The sequence below is a fragment of the Amborella trichopoda genome, chromosome 8, assembly GCF_054954075.1.
Source record: "Amborella trichopoda isolate Santa Cruz 75 chromosome 8, AtrichopodaSantaCruz75HAP2 v2.0, whole genome shotgun sequence".
Classification (NCBI taxonomy): domain Eukaryota; kingdom Viridiplantae; phylum Streptophyta; class Magnoliopsida; order Amborellales; family Amborellaceae; genus Amborella; species Amborella trichopoda.
Window position 1 is genome coordinate 13,678,138 of NC_142343.1, and position 19,696 is coordinate 13,697,833.

General features: G+C 32.7%; 1 pseudogene; it reads right to left on the bottom strand.

Moving 5' to 3' along the window:
• Positions 1–2,057: 2,057 nt before the first annotated feature.
• On the bottom strand, positions 2,058–13,776 carry LOC105420980 (allene oxide cyclase, chloroplastic-like; annotated as a pseudogene).
• Between the last annotated feature and the right edge of the window lie 5,920 nt (positions 13,777–19,696).

Below are 19,696 nucleotides of genomic sequence, written 5' to 3' on the forward strand. Positions count from 1 at the left end.
TATTGTGACAAGAGTGCCATCTATATTTCTAAAAATCCAGAGTTCCATAAGCGCACTAAACATATTGAAGTCGATTACCACTATGTTTGACTAGAATATCTTGCAGACACCATTTCTTTAGCATATGTGCCCATTTCCTTACCATATGTGCCCAATTCAACTAGTCGACTTCTTCACTGAGTCTCAACCCCCACATCCTTTCTCCCAATTTATTTCTAAACTCTCAATGGTTCCTGTCAAATCATCTTGAGTTTGAAAAAACTCTCAATGATTCCTTTCAAATCATCATGAGTTTGAGGGGGAGTGCTAATATATTCCTTTCAATACACATCACTATATATATGTATGGGTATAGGTGTCTAGTTAGTAATTATTAATAACGGTTGGTGTATATCCAGAACTGTTATTGGTATCTATCCTGAAATATTATTTGCCATATATTTATACGGGTCTTGTACATTCTTAATCTAATTTTTTCATTGAATATAGAGAAATATCTTCTCTCACAAATGACACTTTTGTTTAAATTTTATTGACTTCTTGTATGAGGGGTAAAATACAAGAAAAAATAGCGTTGGAATCTTGGGTGTAATACAAAAAATATTGGGGGATAGGTCATCTAGAAAGTTGATTTTAGGGAGTATTTATAATTTTTCCACAAAATAAAGCCTCACGTCAAATCTTCGATTGGAAAACACGATCGGCAATGGAATTCTCCATGTGGCTCTAAAATTAATTTTCAACACTGAAAATAAATTTTGAAGCCAAAAAATTGATACAGATCTTGCGGATCATTGAACACTTATTGTTAGTGCGTAATAGAAAGTCTAAACAATTTGTTATAATATACACTATTTTTAGAGTTTGAAATCCTAATATTTTTTCACAACCATAATGTTGCCAAGATGATCAGTGTAAAGGTTTTTCGATGCTTGAATTGCAATATTCGATGAGTTATGAGGTGATGCTTTACTTATTTTGATAGAACTGCGGCTCTATCAAATCTTCTTGTTCTAATGGCTAAGAGTAATTGTTACCCCCAAAGATTAATCGTCTTGTACCCCAAAGATTAATCGTCTTGTAGTATACAATATGTAGATCATCCTAAAAGATATGTCACTTTACTACAATCCGTAGATCAAGATATGTCACTTTACTACAATCTGTAGATCATCCTAAAAGGTGTGTCACTTTTGAAGTTGTCTTAAAAGAGATGTTTTCTGTAACAAACTGCCGCCGTATATAAATCACACTGTTTCAGTAAACCTGAACACCAAAATTAAGAAATCACTACATAGAGAATTCTCTTAAAGGAAAATCATTTCAACTTTTTACAAATGAAAAGTTCATATAAAATCATTTCAATTTTACACGAAAGAAAAGTTTATATAAGAGTTAATCTTCGCGAGCTTATATAAAATTATTTCGATTTTATACAAATGAAAAGTTTATATAAGAGTTAATCTTTGTGAGTAAAAATTAAAGTCACACTATGTCCAAAAAATATTGTTATGGCGTTGAAAGAAACCTAAAATTGATTATCCCAATTTCAATGCAAGAAAATGAATTAGAGTCTTAAAAAATAATATTTCTAACGGTACAATATCTAAATATTTCTTATCGAAATGTTTGCAAATTTTCTAGATCTGCATCATTTTATAATGAATTTAAAATAGGGGAATGGGGTTGAGTTAGTGGTAGTAGCACCACTTGAGCCTCAGCTACCGGTTTAGGTCTATTCCCTTATATTAAAAAACTGTTAATTATTTCTAAAAACAGATAAGGGTCTGTATTCCCTACTAATCTATAAAAAAAACCAAATAAAGTAGAGAATGTGACCTCAAACAAGCACCAGATTACACTGCAGTTAAATAAAAAACCAAATTACATTACATTAGGGAAGAGAACGATTAACTACCACGTCCATTTCATAAGCTTCAAATCTCAACTACATATTCAGTAGGTTGGCCTACACTATTGCAATACTGCATGCAAATTGGACTGTCACAGAGTCTCTTTCTTTTTTTTTTCTCGTTTTTTGTTTTTTTGGGTAATTACTCTCGCTGAGTTATAACCTCAATTAAGTACACAAGAAAGAGAAAAAGGCATGTCAAAGAGGAGAGGGAGAGAACCTGTCAAAGAGACATAAGGACCTCAAATGACACCAAGTGAGAGAGAGAGAGACCATCATTTAATGAGTAAGAGAGAGATTTAGTTGGCGTAGTTAGGGATGGAGGCATGGGGTTCTGCGGCCTTGGCAGAGGGAGTGGGTTCAATGTCAGGGTGGGGCCGCACCGGTTCTCTGAGCAGCTCCGCCCGGCAGCTCTCCAATCCCTTCCAGATAAAATGTGTAAAAGATTTTGAATGGGAACACAATAGTGTTCACCTTCACCTTCCTTTCACTGCCAAATGCGTGTCGTCGTATGTCAAATAAGCTTCCTGCACCTATATTAACCATTTTTGGAATTTTAAATTTTATAATTAGGGGTATAAACATATTTTCAAGCAAATCGTAAGGTTTCATACTAAAACTACATCTAGACATAAATTATAGAGATGCACCTTATTTCTATAATATAAGGAGGGTGCTTTATACAAACCTCACCTTGTTACTTATTGCACCCACGCAACTACGACTTCTCCTATCAAGAAAAGTATACGTTAATTTTTAAGAAAATATTTTGATAGGATTTTAGCTCTATTAAAATAAGTAAAACCTCACCTCAAAACTAAAAAAAAAATACAGTTTGGGCATCAAAAGACTTTCAAATTCATCATCCCGACCTTGACCATTATGGTTGTGAAAAAAATGGGATTTAAAATAGACTATCTATTTTTTGAGCTTCAAATTTCAGAGACAATGTTGGAAATTGATTTCAAAGGGTATCCTGGAAATGATTTGGGCTTAAAGTACTTTCTTGATGAGGATTTAAGGTGAGGGTTTACTTTATTTTCGTAAAGCCTAAAGCCTAGGCCTTATTGAAACTACATCCTAATTTTTTCAATGTTTGAACGGTGACAGCATATAGAGCCCTTGTCTATCCATCACCGTCCATCCATTGATTGAGTGGTATCAACCAACAACGATTGTATGTGACTTGCCTGAACGGAGATGTGTCCATAGTCGCCAAAGTAGAAGCTATAGATGGCGATCGCCATTCTTCTCGGGCACATGTCGGATGAGCACGCCTATCCCTGCTGTGATGCCCAATCTCTTCTCCAAATTGCCGTGATACAAGAGAAAGTTTAATACAATCTACCTAGAGACTCAATGGCAATCTGTATATCAAGACTTGGCCGAGTCCACTCGAACTGGGCCTATTGCCCCAGCTGGGTAGTTCCAAGGGCCAACTCGCTCATGTTTAACATTATTAGAAATTTCTAATTTTTGTTCAATAATTCTTAAATATATGATTTTGAATTGCATTTTTATATGATTTGCATGATTTTTAAGATTATTTGAGAGCTTTTTCTTATGGAAAATTGTTCCATGCATCGAGGCACACATTTCTACATTTGTGTTTCCCTATGTGTAACGCATCTATTTTAAAGAGGGATGCAAACGGGTGGCCTATCTAACCCAAATGATTGGTTCATAAAATTATTATTTTAAATTTTTATAATTTATTTATTTTTTCATATTCATGATCTCCATATTAAAGATTATATGTCCTTAAAATGTGGATCAAAAATTCCATTTCAAAAATATATTTGTAAGAGATGACTCATTTCTATATGGACTCATAGAAACCTTGTCATTCTCCTATTATATACTCCATTTTTTTTAATTTATCTGATTTTTATGAATATTTTAGAATATATATCAAAATTTTCACTACTTTATATTTTATGTACTTTTTAGGACCTAATGGACTTTTAATATTTGTGTTACTTATTTTTTAAAATTCTTAACATTTTTATCAGTTTTTTAGCTGGCTTTATCTTGTAAATCGGCCAAGTCACTCAACTCGGGGCAGGGCTGAGTCCAAAGCTAGGGCCCAGTTTGAAAATATTAATGGGAATCTACATTAGTAACCGAGCTGAGTCCAAAGCTAGGGCCCAGTTTGAAAATATTAATGGGAATCTTTATTAGTAACCGAGCTGAGTCCAAAGCTAGGGCCCAGTTTGAAAATATTAATGGGAATCCTTATTAGTAAATTGTTCAAGAAAATAGCATAGGGGTTAATTAGTTTACCTTGTTAGAGAAGGGGAGGAGAGAGTTTACAGGCTTCTGACTGAGACTCAGGTAAGCAGAGCTGTCTCTGTCCAACTCGTTAATCTCATAAACATACATCTCCTGAACAATGACTGCTTCTACATGGGAATATATCCATGAGAAGATCCCCAACAAAGAGAACAAATAATATTACAGAAGAGAGAGCATTTATTTGGCCTGTTGGATGAGGAATCAGTGGCATTTGTGGTTACGGCGCGAGAGGGAGAAGCAACGATCCGACCTGTGTCGGCGTTTGTGTTGGCTATGGGATGAAGTAATGAGCCCATCTTTTGAGATATCAGATGTGGGAAAGTATTTGAAAGATTGAAACCAAGGCTTGATGGTGGCGTTGAAGAAGAAGAGAAGGAAGAGCTAGCTTGGCAAGTGAGAGGGGTGTCCACACGAAATTGCAGCCATTGTTAACCAGGTCCAGAGAGAGAGATGAAAAGAGATAGACTTTGAGCCTCAAAGGGAAGAGAAGGTAATGTGCTGCTCTGAACCTAAAGAAAGAGTGAGAGGTCAAATATACATTACATATAAAGAGACTCTTAGGAGAAAGGTGGAGAAATGTATTCCTGAAATGAGCAGGTGAGAATGGGAAAGACCGTCCACGTTTCCTTCTTTCTATTGTCGAGGTGCCTGAGTCTCTCCCCCGTTTATTTGGAATTCTAAAGGTGCAATATGGGGAAGCTAGTACCGTAGACCTCTAGTCATCTGAGCCTGGCAATGGGCGGGGCCAGCCGGGTCCCAGCACAGTCATGATTCCTATAGGGCTTGGTCAGGGCTGGTGCGGTCCAGGTGGAGCCAAATAAAAAAAAATCGAAATAAATATAAAGAACAAAAGTCTTGGCCCTTACGGAGGCATGTGTTTGAACTACTTTTTATAGCCTAGGCCCTAATTTTTTAAGGTCGGGCCATTGCCACTAAGAGGTTTATATATCCATAGACAGCACTCTATGATCATTTGACAATGGCAAAATTATGATGTGGCAAAATTATGATGTCACTCATTTACTGTTTATCAATCGAATGGAGGACCCGATAATTTACGCGGTTTGGATTTGAAACCCAAAATTTGGACCCTTTCCGGATCTGAGTATGGATCCAAGATTTAGATCCGACGGGTCAGATCGGAATAGTAATTCAGATCAAATCCAGCTGCAGCTGCAGGTAGATATGATCCGGATCCGAACTGGTAATTAAAATAATATTATTTAATAAATATATACATATGTTATATATATATATATATATATATATATATATATATATATATATATATTAAATTATATATGGGTGCGGTTTCTATAAAGTTGCAACCTTAAACAATCCAATTAAGGCGCACTTCAAAATTTTGTTGTAAAAAATTCTTAAGATCATCTTAAAATCTATTTTCATATCTAATTATAAAATTTTAAATTCTAAAAATGGGTAAAATCAAGTAGATTTATAAATATATGAAAGCCTTGATCTAGAGAATGTGTTGCAAGGTGCACTATTTTTGGGACTCAAAATCTTTTTTTTTGCATGTTCATATATCTCGTTACCGAGATGATCAATTAGAAGGTTTTTCAACATTAAAACAACATTTCTGATAGATTTTTGAGGTGCATCTGTGATTCTACATTTTAAGGTTGCAACCTTATATAAACTTTTTCCTTTATATATTTGATGTATATAATTTTTTAACTTTTAAAAGACCTAATCCCCACTCTATGTTTATAGAAGATGGATGTTGGGGATTGTATCGTCGTTGATCTATCTCTCTCTATTGAAACTCACAAATTAAGGTTTCTCTCTTATCTATAAACCCACCCACCATTGCTCTACAACTGTGCCATTGCTTTTTGCGAAGCCACCATTGCTCTATGCTCTACCTCTATGAGTGCTCCTCTGTCTCGCCATTGAAATGCAACCACTCCAAACAAGTAAGCCTAATCCTTTTTCTAATTTTATTTATTGTTATCAATGTTTCTAAGGTTCTTGCGAGCATAAACAAATTCTGCTAAAACCTAAATTTCTCTCTCATTTAACTATTGTTGAAGCTCTTCGAAACCCCTACATAAACCCTAAATTTATCTTTAGTTTCCTTACTTAAAGCCGAGCATGGTGATGACTTAACAAAGGGACCTCTGACGAACTTTATAAAATCTGTGAAATTCGAGATAGCTCACTTATTTCTTTGTTTATTTTTTATTTATTATTGTTGTTAAAGATCTTCAAATCCCCTACAAACCCTAAATCGATATTCTTAGTTATTGTGGTTGAAGATCTTTTGATACTAACGAAACCTATTCATCACGAATTTTTGATAAATTTTTGTAACAAAGTTTTGTTTCATTGTTTTCTGTATTTAGTATGTTGTTTCTCCTTGTTTTCTTCTTTACCTTAATTTATTTAAAGTTGAGGTTTTTATTTTCATTTTGGATAAATAGAATTTGAGGCTTTCATTATAGAACCTATTAATTTTTTAATTATTTGTAGAGACCATTGAAGATCTTGTATTTATTTTGTATTATATCATATATACAAAGTGTATATTTCGTAGGTATATTACTTATTGTAACTTATCTTGTTGTATAAGTTATCTCTGGTTGTATTATATATGTTATCTCTGGTTGTATTACATATGTTATCTCTGGTTGTATTATATATACGTGTTGATAGTAGTCAATAGAAGAGATTTATCCTCTGCTTTTTTGTGTGTGTTTGACATGGTATCATAGCTAGGTTATGGCTTATTAGCTCTATTCGGTTTAGCTCTATTTTTCTAGTAAAAGTAATTTTTGACGAAGAAGCTTTTATGCATATTCAGATCTAGGTTTATCTTATATCAAAGAATCAACCACAAAGAAAACCAAGTTCCATACTCTCTCTCTCTCTCTCTCTTTAATTTTCGGATTTCGATTGTTCTTTTACTCTCACACATATTATTTTCGTTTTGAATCGTTCTGCAAATTCGTCCCTTGCAATCTTTGTGCCTCTCATGAAAAATTTCATTATCGGCCTTTGCCTCTTTCCTTTGGGCACTTGGAACCGTTCCTTTGAAAGTTTGTATCATTCTTTTGAAAGCTCATAAACCCAATAATTTAGAGACCCAACCACCAACAAAATAAAAACCCTAGAATTTTAAAGACCACCATGAACCCTCGATTGAGAGAGCAACCCAATAAAAACCTATGCCCAAGATTAGACTTCCTAAAAAAAAAAAAAAAAAACAAAAGGAAACAAACAAACATAAAAAAAAGTAGATTTTTAAAGCCCTTTCAAATTTCAATTGCGTTGCAACTTTTGTCCTTTTGCAAACTTTACTCCTAACTATTACAAATAAAATTCCGTCCCTTTGGTTCTTTGATTCGAATCCTTCTTTTTTTTTTTATTCTTCTTCCTTGTTGCTTCCTTTGGTTAATTGATTCTCTCTCTAACTTCCTTTGCTCCTTCTTAACTTTGTCCTTATTCCCACAAAAAAAAAATATTACATCTGAGTTTTGAACTCAGATCTAAAATCTTTATCACGTCTGAGAGTACTCATACAATTTGAACATGGCTTCTGAAAAATGACATGTCTTTGCCATAAAACTTAATGGGAAAAATTGTCTTGATTGGCAATTTCATTTTCAATTTTTTGTTGAAGAAAAAGTTTTGTGGGGATTCATTGAGGGAACTGACCTCCAACCTGATCCATCTAATACTAAAGAAACCCAGCAATGGAAAATCCATAACGCAAAAAATGTTTCATGGATCCTCATCTCCGTGGATTTGGAAATTGGAAGGCCAATGTGCGGCTTCCGCACTACGAACGAAATGTGGGAATATTTGGAAAATATTTATTAACAATCAAATCTTGCATGACAATATGATATATTTACCTATGGACAAGGGGAGAAAACATCCAAGAATATTATGTTGGTTTTATGAACTTGTTGACATAATATGAATCTATAAGTATGGCGGTTATCACCAGGAAGGTGATACAGTTCTTAATGAAGTTGCGTCCAGAATATGAGATCATTTGAGCCAATCTTTTGAGTCACGAAACATTACCCAATATGGATGCCATTATTAGTGAGTTACTTCGTGAGGAGACGAAAATTGCAATACAAACCATCATTGAGGGAACAAAGGATATAAAGTATGTATTTGTGGCTCAACGGCCCACAGGAAAGCCACCACAAAAGAACTCAGTTTTGCTACAATGTTATGACTGTAAATAATATAATCATATAGCTTCCTATTGGAAGAAGATTTTTTTTGTAATTATTGTAAATGTCCTGCCCATTTTATCATTGAGTGTCGAGATTGTCCTCAGTGAGCCAACAGGGCATCGGATACAAGGAAACCTTTTTACATGGCAAATCAAACAGCTAATGATGCATCAAAGGGACTAATTATAAATATGAGGTTAAAGACCCCTCCAACAAATATTATTCATGCCCTAAACATAGCAGGGTCCCAAACATCAGCTATGTCAAATGATATTTGACAATTAATATAAAATTTTGTGTCTATGGCTATCTCTTTGGCTTTTTCTGTTATGGGCTTGTCTGGTATGGACTCTCACATATCCCCCAGTGTGAATCCTATTTGGTTTATTGACTTGGGTGCCTCTAATAATATGATTGAAGTACTTGCAAGTCCATCATCCACTAATTCATACCAAGGTAATAGTCAAAATTTCACATCTAATGGGGAGAAACTGAATATTACTTGTACTAATAATCTCTTTACTTGTACTAATAATCTCTTACTCTGTGTCTCCCTAGGTGTACTTTTTCGTTCACCTAATGTTCTCTTGGTTCCTAAATTAACTACTAATCTAATCTCTATGGGCAAACTTGCTGATGATAGTTACAATATTCAATTTTCTCTTGATGGTTGTGTAATATAAGATCTACACATTGGAATAGTGAAAGGGAAGGGGTGTAGAATTAATCGTCTGTTTGCCTTGGAGTTTGAGAAACCTACCAAACCGTGATACTTCTTTATTTTCTCCATTAAATTCTGATTTTTCTGTTTCTAATAAACAATGACATATATGGCATTGGAGGCTTGGTTATCTGAATGCAAATAAATTATATGCTTTGTTTCGTTCTGGTTCATTGCCCAATAAAGCATTTGCTTTAAATTCCATCAATAAATCTTGCATTAGTTGTTCTCTAAATAAAAGCACTTGTTTCCATTTTCCTATTATAGTAGATAAAGCAATTGCACCTTTTCATCTTATTCATAGTGATATATCGGGTCCTACTCCAGTTTTATCTAAAATGGGATACAAGCATTTTGTTTTGTTTATTGATGATTGTACACGTTATACTCGAATATATTTTATACACTATAAATCTGAAGTATTCTCCCATTTTAAGACTTTTTTATCCATGGCTGCAATCCAGTTTGGTACAAAAATAACAATCTTATGGTCAGACTCTGGAAGGGAGTACTTATCACATGATTTTCAAGAATATTTGAAAACTGAGGGTATTCAATCACAAAAAACTTGTCCCTATACTCCACAACATAATGGCATAACTTCAAGGAAAAACGCTTATGCATGACTATTGTATTCCTCATAGTTTTTGGGTTGAAGCTGCATCAACAGCTGTTTATCTCATAAATCGCCTCCCCTCCTCATTTTTTAATAGAGAATCTCCATATTATTTATTATTTCATGTTCATCTTGATTATTCTCTCTTGCATGTTTTTGGATGTGTCTGCTTTGTTCTCTTCATGCACATGAAAGAACAAAATTTTATGTTCAAGCAACCACTTGTGTTTATCCGGACCAAAAGGGATTTTTATGTTATGATCCGACAGCTCGTCATGTATGTGTTTCTCATAATATCGTCCTTTTGAAAAACCTCTTTTACTTTACTACTCTTCAATTGCCAAATCAACGGGGCCCTCTACTCCTATCTTATCAGATTTATCAAATGACAATACCACTGATAACTTACCATCAACAACAAGGCAAATAAAACTAATCAACAGCCCCTCCATCTCACCAACCAGTGCAAGGTATATCTGCCTTACTTGTAATTGATTAGATACCCTCTTCCTTTTCTCCCAATCTTATTTCTTTTGATACCATCTACATAGTTACGACGATCTTCACGTGTAACTTTTCCACCTGGCCAATATGGCTTTTCTCTTAATGATTTTGACTTTTCATTACATCCTATAACTTTATTTACTTCTCTTGATACTGTTGAAGTTCCTTTTAAACACCAAGATCTTTATTTACTTCCTAGATCTTTGTTCTCCCTCTTAGATTCAATTGATATTCCCTCTACCTACTAGCAAGTATTAATTATGTCATGTTGGAAAGAGGTCATGTATGCAGAAATAAGAGCCTTGTTGGAAAATGACAGTTGAGATCTTGTATTGAGCCTTCTTAACACATCTATTATTGGAGGTAAATGGGTTTTCTTTATGAAGCTTAAATCTAATGGAGGGGTTGAGCAATATAAAACACGATTAGTTGCTCAAGGTTAAAAACATGTGTATGGGATAGACTATGACGAAACACTTGCTCCAGTTGCTAAAATGACCACCGTACATGCAATAATTGCCCTCTCAACTATTCATCGATGGCATATCTCTCAGATGGAAGTAAAGAAAGCATTTTTTTCATGGACATTTGAAAGAGACAATACATATGCCTCCTCTCAAGTATTGCTATGACAAGTCTATAGTCTGTCATTTAAAAAAAATCCTTATATGGTTTAAAATAAGCTCCAAGAGCTTGGTTTGAACGATTTCAACAGGTTATTTTGAATGCTAGGTTGAACAAAGTGCTCATGATTATTCGCTATTTACCTACCATTATTCTTTAAGGATAACAATCATTTTCTAATAGGTTGATGATATTCTCAACACGGGAGACAACCTTGATAATATACAATACTTGAAAGAGCTTCTCAGTCAATAATTCAAAATGAAAGATTTGGGTCTGTTAAGTTACTTTCTTAGTTTAGAGATTCATTATTCCCTTAATGAATATATAATTAACCAAAATAAGTGCACCAAATATTTGATCAAACTGGCCTACCTATTTGATGACAAACGGGTGGATACACCAATGGCGGTGAATGTAAAATATAGCAAGCATGATAGAGACGAACTTCCATATCCCACTATTTATAGACAACTGGATGACAGTCTACTTTATCTCACTATGACTCGTCTCGATATATCCCATGCAGTATAGCTCATCAACCAATTTGTTGCAGATCCTCGTCGCATCCACCTCTCAGCAGTCCACTGTATCATTAGTTATCTGCAGGGTATATGTCATAGAGGCCTATTCTTCTCCTCTAACTCTTCTCTCCAGTTACGAGCCTATGTAGATGTGGATTGGGCAGGTTGCTCAGATACTCGACACTCGACCATTGAGTGGTGTATATTTCTTGGAGACTCTCACCTATCATGAAAAAGTAAGAAACAACAAACTGTATTGAAATATTCTGCAGAAGTCAAATACCAAGCTATGCTCTCAACTTGCAGTAAAATTACTTGGTTGAGTGGTCTTTTACATGACCTCAATATTCTTCATCGATCTCCTACACCATTGTATGCTGATAATATAAGCATCATTTGAATTGTCTCCAATCCAATGTTCCATGACTGCACAAAGCATATAGAAGTTGATTGTTATTTCATTCATGAAAAATTTCTGAACGGAGAAGTTATACTCCTACATATTGTCTCACAGCAACAACTTGCAAATAGTTTTTACCAAAGCAATAATTTGTGCTCGTCATGACTATCTCATTGACAAACTGATGTTGTTCAACCAATCTCAATTTGAGGGAGAGTGTAGAGACCATTAAAGATCTTGTATTCATTTTATTTTGTATTATATCATATATAAAAAGTGTATATTTCGTAGGTATATTACTTATTATAACTTATCTTGTTGTGCAAATTATCTCCAGTTATATTATATATATATATATATATATATATATATATATATATATATATTGATAATAGTCAATAGAAGAGATTTCTCATCTGCCTTTTTATGTATTTAACATTATTTTGGTGTTAAATGGTGATCAGAAAGCATTGAGCTTATTACTATTAGGTACTTGACTCTAACAAAAAATTATCCATTTGAATTTATGTGAGTGTGCACTTAGATGCAATTCTTAATCTTTAGGAAGACATAGTTCTTAGTTAGACCTCAGAGTTTATGAGATTTTTTACTTCTATGAAACATATTATGAGAAAATATGGCTTGAATGTATTTTTTGGTGAAAATATTAGAATGGATGCTATCAAATAAGGAGTTTAGAATTGTATAAAGCCTCATTATATGTGTTCATAGTTAAGAAAATGAAGAATTGACCTTCATTTTCATGAAAGGGAAACCTCTTCTTCTAAATACATTTATTTATATATAAATAGTATTAAGGAACTAAGATCCCTCTCAATCAATGAGATGGACACATACAAGAGAGAGAGAGAGAGATAGAGAGAGAGAGAGAGAGATCCACAAATAGATGGAACTTAAATTAGTGATTGCATGTTATTTTTACTTGTAATTTCTTTTACAAATTAATTATTACCATTTTATTTGCCTTTTAGATTTAGTTGTTGAGTGCATCATTTTATAATTTTGTTGTTTCTACACTTTGTGAGGATGATGAAATTGTGATTGATCATTGGGTAAGTAAATTGTATTTATTATTGTATGGATCAATGAATCATCTTATTTCAGCATCATATCTATTCAATAGTCTTGTATTCTTGTTTTCTCTTTAACAAATCTGCTGCTTTGCGTCCATATATATTGACATTTTCAGCAATAAATGATATTTATGTGTGTTAAGGATTTACAACCATGTTATACTATGGATTCACAAATTTAGCAGATGCATTCATAAAAAGTATGTAGTAAATCAATGTCAAAGTGGGATATTAATTTGTGAATTTTAGTGGACCATGTTGCTCTTATTTATTCTTTTTAGTGTAAATAGTTAATCCATTAGGTCTCTTAGTATTCAATAAGACCCTTAAAGAAGGAGTTGTTGGATTTATCATTATCTTCTCGATTAGGTAGTAATGTGCCATATATGTATGGATGAGCTTCGAATATGTTTTAGATTATGACAAATCAAAGTGCAAAATAATTTCATCAAGACGCATAACCTTTTCTTTTTCTTTTTTGAGAAAAGGTAATATTCATTAAGATAATGAAAAAGTACAACTGAAAGAAAAAAAAGAAAAAAATAAAATAAAAACGTAAAAAACAAAGAAAAGAAGGGAAAGAAGAAAGCCATGAGCAAAGCGGCCACTAGCAGGTACATAGGCCAAAGTCAAAGAGGCAATAGCCTGTTTTGCCAAACAATCAGCATCAAAATTGGAACTTTAATATTGGAGATTTAATAGACGTAAACGAACAGTCATTCCCGATTCCCTAGTGCCAATAGAATTTCATCCATGATCACGCTCAGTCTCCACGGAATCTAGGATGGTTGGGAGCACCATAAAATTACATTGGCCGAGTCTCCTTCAATGATGATCTTCCTGTGAGATTGGGCAAGACGAGATACCGCCATTTTAACTGCATAGAGCTCAACTTCATTGATCTCACAGGAATGGAGGGTGCCTGAGTAAGATTATATTAAGGTGCCATTATGATCACAGAGAAGGCCTCTGAAGCCAAACCAAACCCCCCTAATGCTCCCATTAAAGTTCAATTTAAACTAGCCTACTGAAGGCTTAGTCCAAACATGTCGGATAGACGGACGATGGGGTTTAAGAAAGAGTAAGTCTTTGAAGGAGGAAAGAGAATGAGATTGGGAACAGCTGTAAGAGGAAGTGAACGTAAGCCCACATGACAGTCAGGTGTTGAATATCAGAGAGTATGGAGATAATATCTCTCAAATGACCCTCGAAGGTTCTCAAGTTTCTCTCTTTCCATAGGGTCCAAATCAAGGCAACAATTGTTATCCTCCAAAGATTACAACCTAATAAGGCAAAGGGAGGGTTTCACACTTGTTGAAGAAAAATATTGACATCCTAAGTCCGGGGCCATGCCAGCCAGCCAGACAATCAACCCACTCCCAAATGGCATAAGCATAATTGCATCTTAGAAAGATATGATCGATAGTTTCCTCATCCTCCTTACAGAACAAGCATACATTGGTAATAATCATTCCTCGTCTACGAAGTTGATCAACAGTGAGTAATCTTTTGTAAGCAAAAAGCCACAGGAATGATTTAACCCTGAGAGGCGCCTTGCACTTTCAGAATTTGGTCATATTTTTTTCCTCCATATACCGATCTCATAACCTCAACCTAACCTTAAGTCATTTAAGTTTCAAGTTATGGAATTCTCCAAAATGAATACTTGAATATTCTTCCATACATTAGTAGGAAGTTGAGCAATTTTCTCTTTCAACTCTTTTGCCGTTCCGTCTTAATCTACTATATCTAACAGAGAAATATTTCAATCTCAATGTCTTCAGGTAAAACAGAACCAAAAACAATGTACGCCCTACTCCATTATTCATGATTTGCAAGATTTATAAAGAAATCAAGCCCTAGTCCAATCCAAGCAACTGAGCCTCTTCTTATGATGGGTCCTTTAAATGTTATATCTTGGGCTTCAAGAGTTCCTTGAATCAGTTCAAATGCGGGCCGGAGAGGACTATGCATATCTCTTTATATTTTCGATTACTACAGTATATTAGATTATATTCATGTAAACCTAGGCCTTTTTAGATAGGAGGAAATTAGGAATTTGGAATATTTTAAATTCAAAAAAAATTATGGATTTCCAATATCAATGATTTTTATCATGGATTCTTCAAATCTCTTGTTTGGATATACAATACAAAATTTATTGATTCATTACGATCATTTCCATGTCTATTGTTTGGTAACACAATTTGATATAGTTTCTCTTCTCTCACTAAAAGTTTAATGCTTTCTCTCTTTAAATCACACAATTTGGGATGGTCTATCTCTCTCTATAAAAGTTTTTAGATAGTCTTTCTCTAAATTTTGATATGGTTTCTCTCGAAAATTTTAATATGATTTCTCTCTTTAAAACTTAAAACTTAAAATTTGAGGTATTTTCATGTCAAATTTTGGAGCTAGTTTATCTCTCTAAATTCTTTTAAACTATCTAAAATTTTGAGATAGTTTCTCTCTAAAATTTGACATAGTTTCTCTCTCTAAAATTATAATATATTTTATTTGTCTAAAACTTAAAATTTGATATAGTTTTTGTCTCTAAAAAGTTTAGCGCTTTCTCTATCTAAAATTTGACATAGTTTTTCTCTCTAAAATTTTAAGTTACTTTCTCTCTCTAAAACTTAAAATTTGAGATAGTTTCTCTTTCTAAAAATTTTGAGGTAGTTTCACTTTAAAAAATTTTCAAGTAGTTTATCTCTCTAAAATCTTAATATACTTTTTAAAACTGAAAATTTGAAATAGTTTCTCTCTATTAGAGATAGCTTTTCTCAAGTACTTTCTCTCTCTAAAATTTGATATAATCTCTCTCTAAAATGTTAATGTGCTTTGTCTCTCTAACATTTTATATTTGAGATAGTTTCTCTCTGCAAAAATTTGAGATAGTTTCTCTTTAAAAAAAATTAGTTACTTCCACTTTCTAAAATTTGATATACTATTTCTCTCTAAAAATTTAAGATGCTCTCACTAAAAATTTAAATTTAAGATAGTTTCTCTCTCTAAAAAATTTGAGATAGTTTATCTATCTAAAAAATTCCAGGTACATTCTCTTCTAATTTGATATAGTTTCTCTCTGTAGAATTTTAATACACTTTATTTCTCTAAAACTTAAAATTTAAGATTGTGTCTCTCTCTAAAATTTTGAAATAATTTATCTCTTGAAAAAATTTTAAGCACTTTCTCTTTCTTCAATATAATTTTTGAAATAGTTTATCTCTCTAAAAAAATTTAAGTATTTTTTCTTTCTTCGAGATACTTGCTCTCTCTAAAATTTAAATATATTTTTTATCCCTAATACTTGAATTTGAGATAGTTTCTCTCTCTAAAAAATTTGAGATAGTTTTTTTCTTTAAAAATTTGCAGGTACTTTCTCTCTCTAAAATTTGATATAGTTTTTCATATTTGGCGCATACCAAACGTGCGTAATGTAGTTTTCATATGAAAATATTTCCGTGCAAAGATTTTCATACCTACCAAATGTACCTAGGTTTCAAGTCAAGGGGCCGACGAGTATAATCCATAGTCCTTGAAAATTAAAAAAAAACAAAGGTTTTGCTACGAAAATGAAATTGTGGAAAGTCTAGGTGATTTTCTAAGATTTAATTTCCATTAAATTATAAAATCCTTACCATTGAGCAAACCAAAAGGTGGATTTTAGTAATATCCAAAATATAAAAAATTCATACCCTAAAAATCTATGTGCCCAAACGGGCACTAAAAGTTTTAGATTCAAACAAATTCCCTTGACATCGCATTTTGCCTACAAAAAAACAAGGGTACAATTTGCTAAGTCGAGACCATGATCCCTTCCCCTTATCATCTTCATCATTATAGCATTTTTTTAATTAATTGAGGTCGGTTATATGAAGCCCGATCTGCCATTCTGTTCCATTAAAGATCATACCCTCAGTGAGGCAATAAATACTTATAACTTTCAAAACTAACTCCAACGGTATCCTTTTAAGTATACTTATTGTCTTTTTAAGTTTTTCCACTTGAACTAACTCGTACCCCACAATCCCTTCCCCTACCTCTCATTACTCGTTTTTCATCATATTGATAGAGCACCACGTGTATGACCATCTTTGCATTGGACTAGAGAAGAAAAAGATACTTGAGTTTTAATGCGGCTCTTTCACATGGTACTAAAGTTTCTAATGATTTTAAATAGGACTTTGCTTCAAATTAGGTATGTTATTATTTGTGCATAAAAATTTCGACACGTCTATGTGGTGGGAAACTTTGAATGTGAAGCGTGTGTTTGAGTCAGCATATTAAATTGTCCAACCATCCACAAGAGGTTAGGGCTAGCAATGGGCCGCCTGGACCAATCAGCCCAGTCTTGAAGAAGTAGGGTCTGGGCCAAAAACTATGGCCCAAGCGCTTAACTAGAGCTAGTGCCAGCCCAGTTCAGCCTGGCTTGGCCCTCTTTTTTCCCTTAATTTTTTTGTGTTTGGCGTAGCCCATTCCACCCTTATCAGAGGTGGTAGAATTCGGCTTCTTGACAAAGGACCCAACAACTATTTGAATTTTTGAAAGCCTTGAAATTTATATAAGGGTGCGGTTTGTATAGAGCCGACGCTCTAAACAATCGAAATAAAGCAAACCTTCAAATAGTATCGAGAAATATGATTTCAATACCAAAAATCTTTGTGATAGCCTTAAAATATATGATTTTCATCTTTAATTATGAAATTTAAAACTTCAAAAATAGAGTAGATCGACCAGATCTACAAAAATTGAAAAGTCTTGAAAATTGATAGTCCAAAAATATGTTACAAGATGGACTATTTTCAAAACTTGAAATCCATTTTTTTCTCATGTCCATGTATCTTGATGTCGAGATGATCAATTTGACGATATTTGGGCAACCTCTTCTACTAAAATTTTTGACATGGGCTCTAATTTGATTTTTTAGATCCTCGGCTTTGTATAAACTTTTTTTCTTTATATAATATTGAGGTGAAGCATATAAAGTCGCGTTGAAGCTTCTCAAGTACCGTGAACTTGACGGATCCATCGCTCATCAAAAAAATTTCTTTAGAGGAATAGATTTTAGGTACCATTGAAATAGACACTTCACATTGCATTTTGACTGTTTTTCTTTTTTTCCTTTTCGGCATGTTAAGTAGTGGAAATTGAGCCATTAATGTCACATTTGAATTACACACTTGACCACCCAAACCCATGACCGTTTCCTTTACATTTGGTGTTCACTTTGCATTTTGAAATAACATTTAAGATTGGGAAAAGTTTATATAAGGTCGCTGAACTACGGATGCTCCTTAAAAATCCATCAGTAAAGGTTCTTTTAATTTTGAAAAGCCCCCTAATTGATCATCTCGACATTGAGATATATGACTATGAAAAAAAAAAAGATTTTGAGTCCCAGAAATAGTGCATCTTATAATTCTTTTTTGAATATCTAAAAATTCTTTTTAAAAAAAACGCTATAAATATCTAAAAATAGTGTTATTTCAGCGAAATTAGAAGGGGGGCATTAGGTACTTTCACTATTTTATAAAAATAGGTGAATATTGAGACGTTGTTTTTCTGGCTAGATGTCAGTATAATTATTAATTATAATATAATATTATAATATTACATCAAAATAATTTAAAAATATTAGAAAACACTTCTATATTATAAGAGGAAAAATAATAATTTTCCATATAAAATGAAATTAGTATCACAATGGCCGGATCGACGGTTTCAACCTAAAATAATTTTTGAAAAATCACTAAAACTTCTTAAAAATCTAGTTCTTAATTTTAAAAAATAGTAATTAGATTATGGTTTTTCATTATTATATAAAAAATATGGAAATAGTGAGAGCTTGTTTCATTATTTCATATAACAACTTAATACAATTTAAAATTATATTAAAATTTTATTGATGTATAAAATAAGTTATTATAAAAATAACAAATTAATACTAAGGCATTTGTTAATTTGTTATTATTATTTACAATCTATACTAAATATGAAAACAACATAATCTATATAATAATAATATATTAAATAACATAAAAATTTAATATATTAAATTATATGATGTTTAAATATTTATAACAACAAAATTTTCAATATAGCAATAACAATGTTAATATAATATAGTAAATAAGGTAATAATTTTTACATAATTATATTCATTCAACATAATAATATTAATGTAATTTTAATGTGTTTATATTTACATAATTAAAATTTCATAGTACAGAGCCAACTATATTACATTTGAAATTATTTAGATTGATTTTTAATTTATAATCATATTTATTAATAATATTATTAGTTTTAATAATTAGAAAGTTGATAAGTATGCGTTGTGATTTGCACTTAATGCAAAATACGTTTTATTTTAAAAATACTGGAACTGATTTTGAACTTAGCGTGTGCAACAAATATCCATTGCTTATTATGTTGCTGCATGTACAATATTATTGAACCTAGTGCGGGGGAAGGAAAAAGACCCGCATCGGGAATCTACGAAGATAATGGATTTATAAAGTGCTAAGAATGCTTTGATTGGGCCACCACACATGCTTTGATTGGGCCACCACGTGGTGTGTGGTTGATGTTTGCCGTTTTCAAAAAAATAATAATAATAATTCAAGTTTTTAAAATAAATAAATAAATTAACATAGAGATTTTTGTTTTTTAAAAAAAGTTATTGTTAGCACCGGTTTACTGATGTCAGAAACAGTTTCATCATGTTATTAGGAAATTAAGAGTGTTGCAGTAGGCAATTCCATTACTTTTTAAAAAATCAGTGAATAA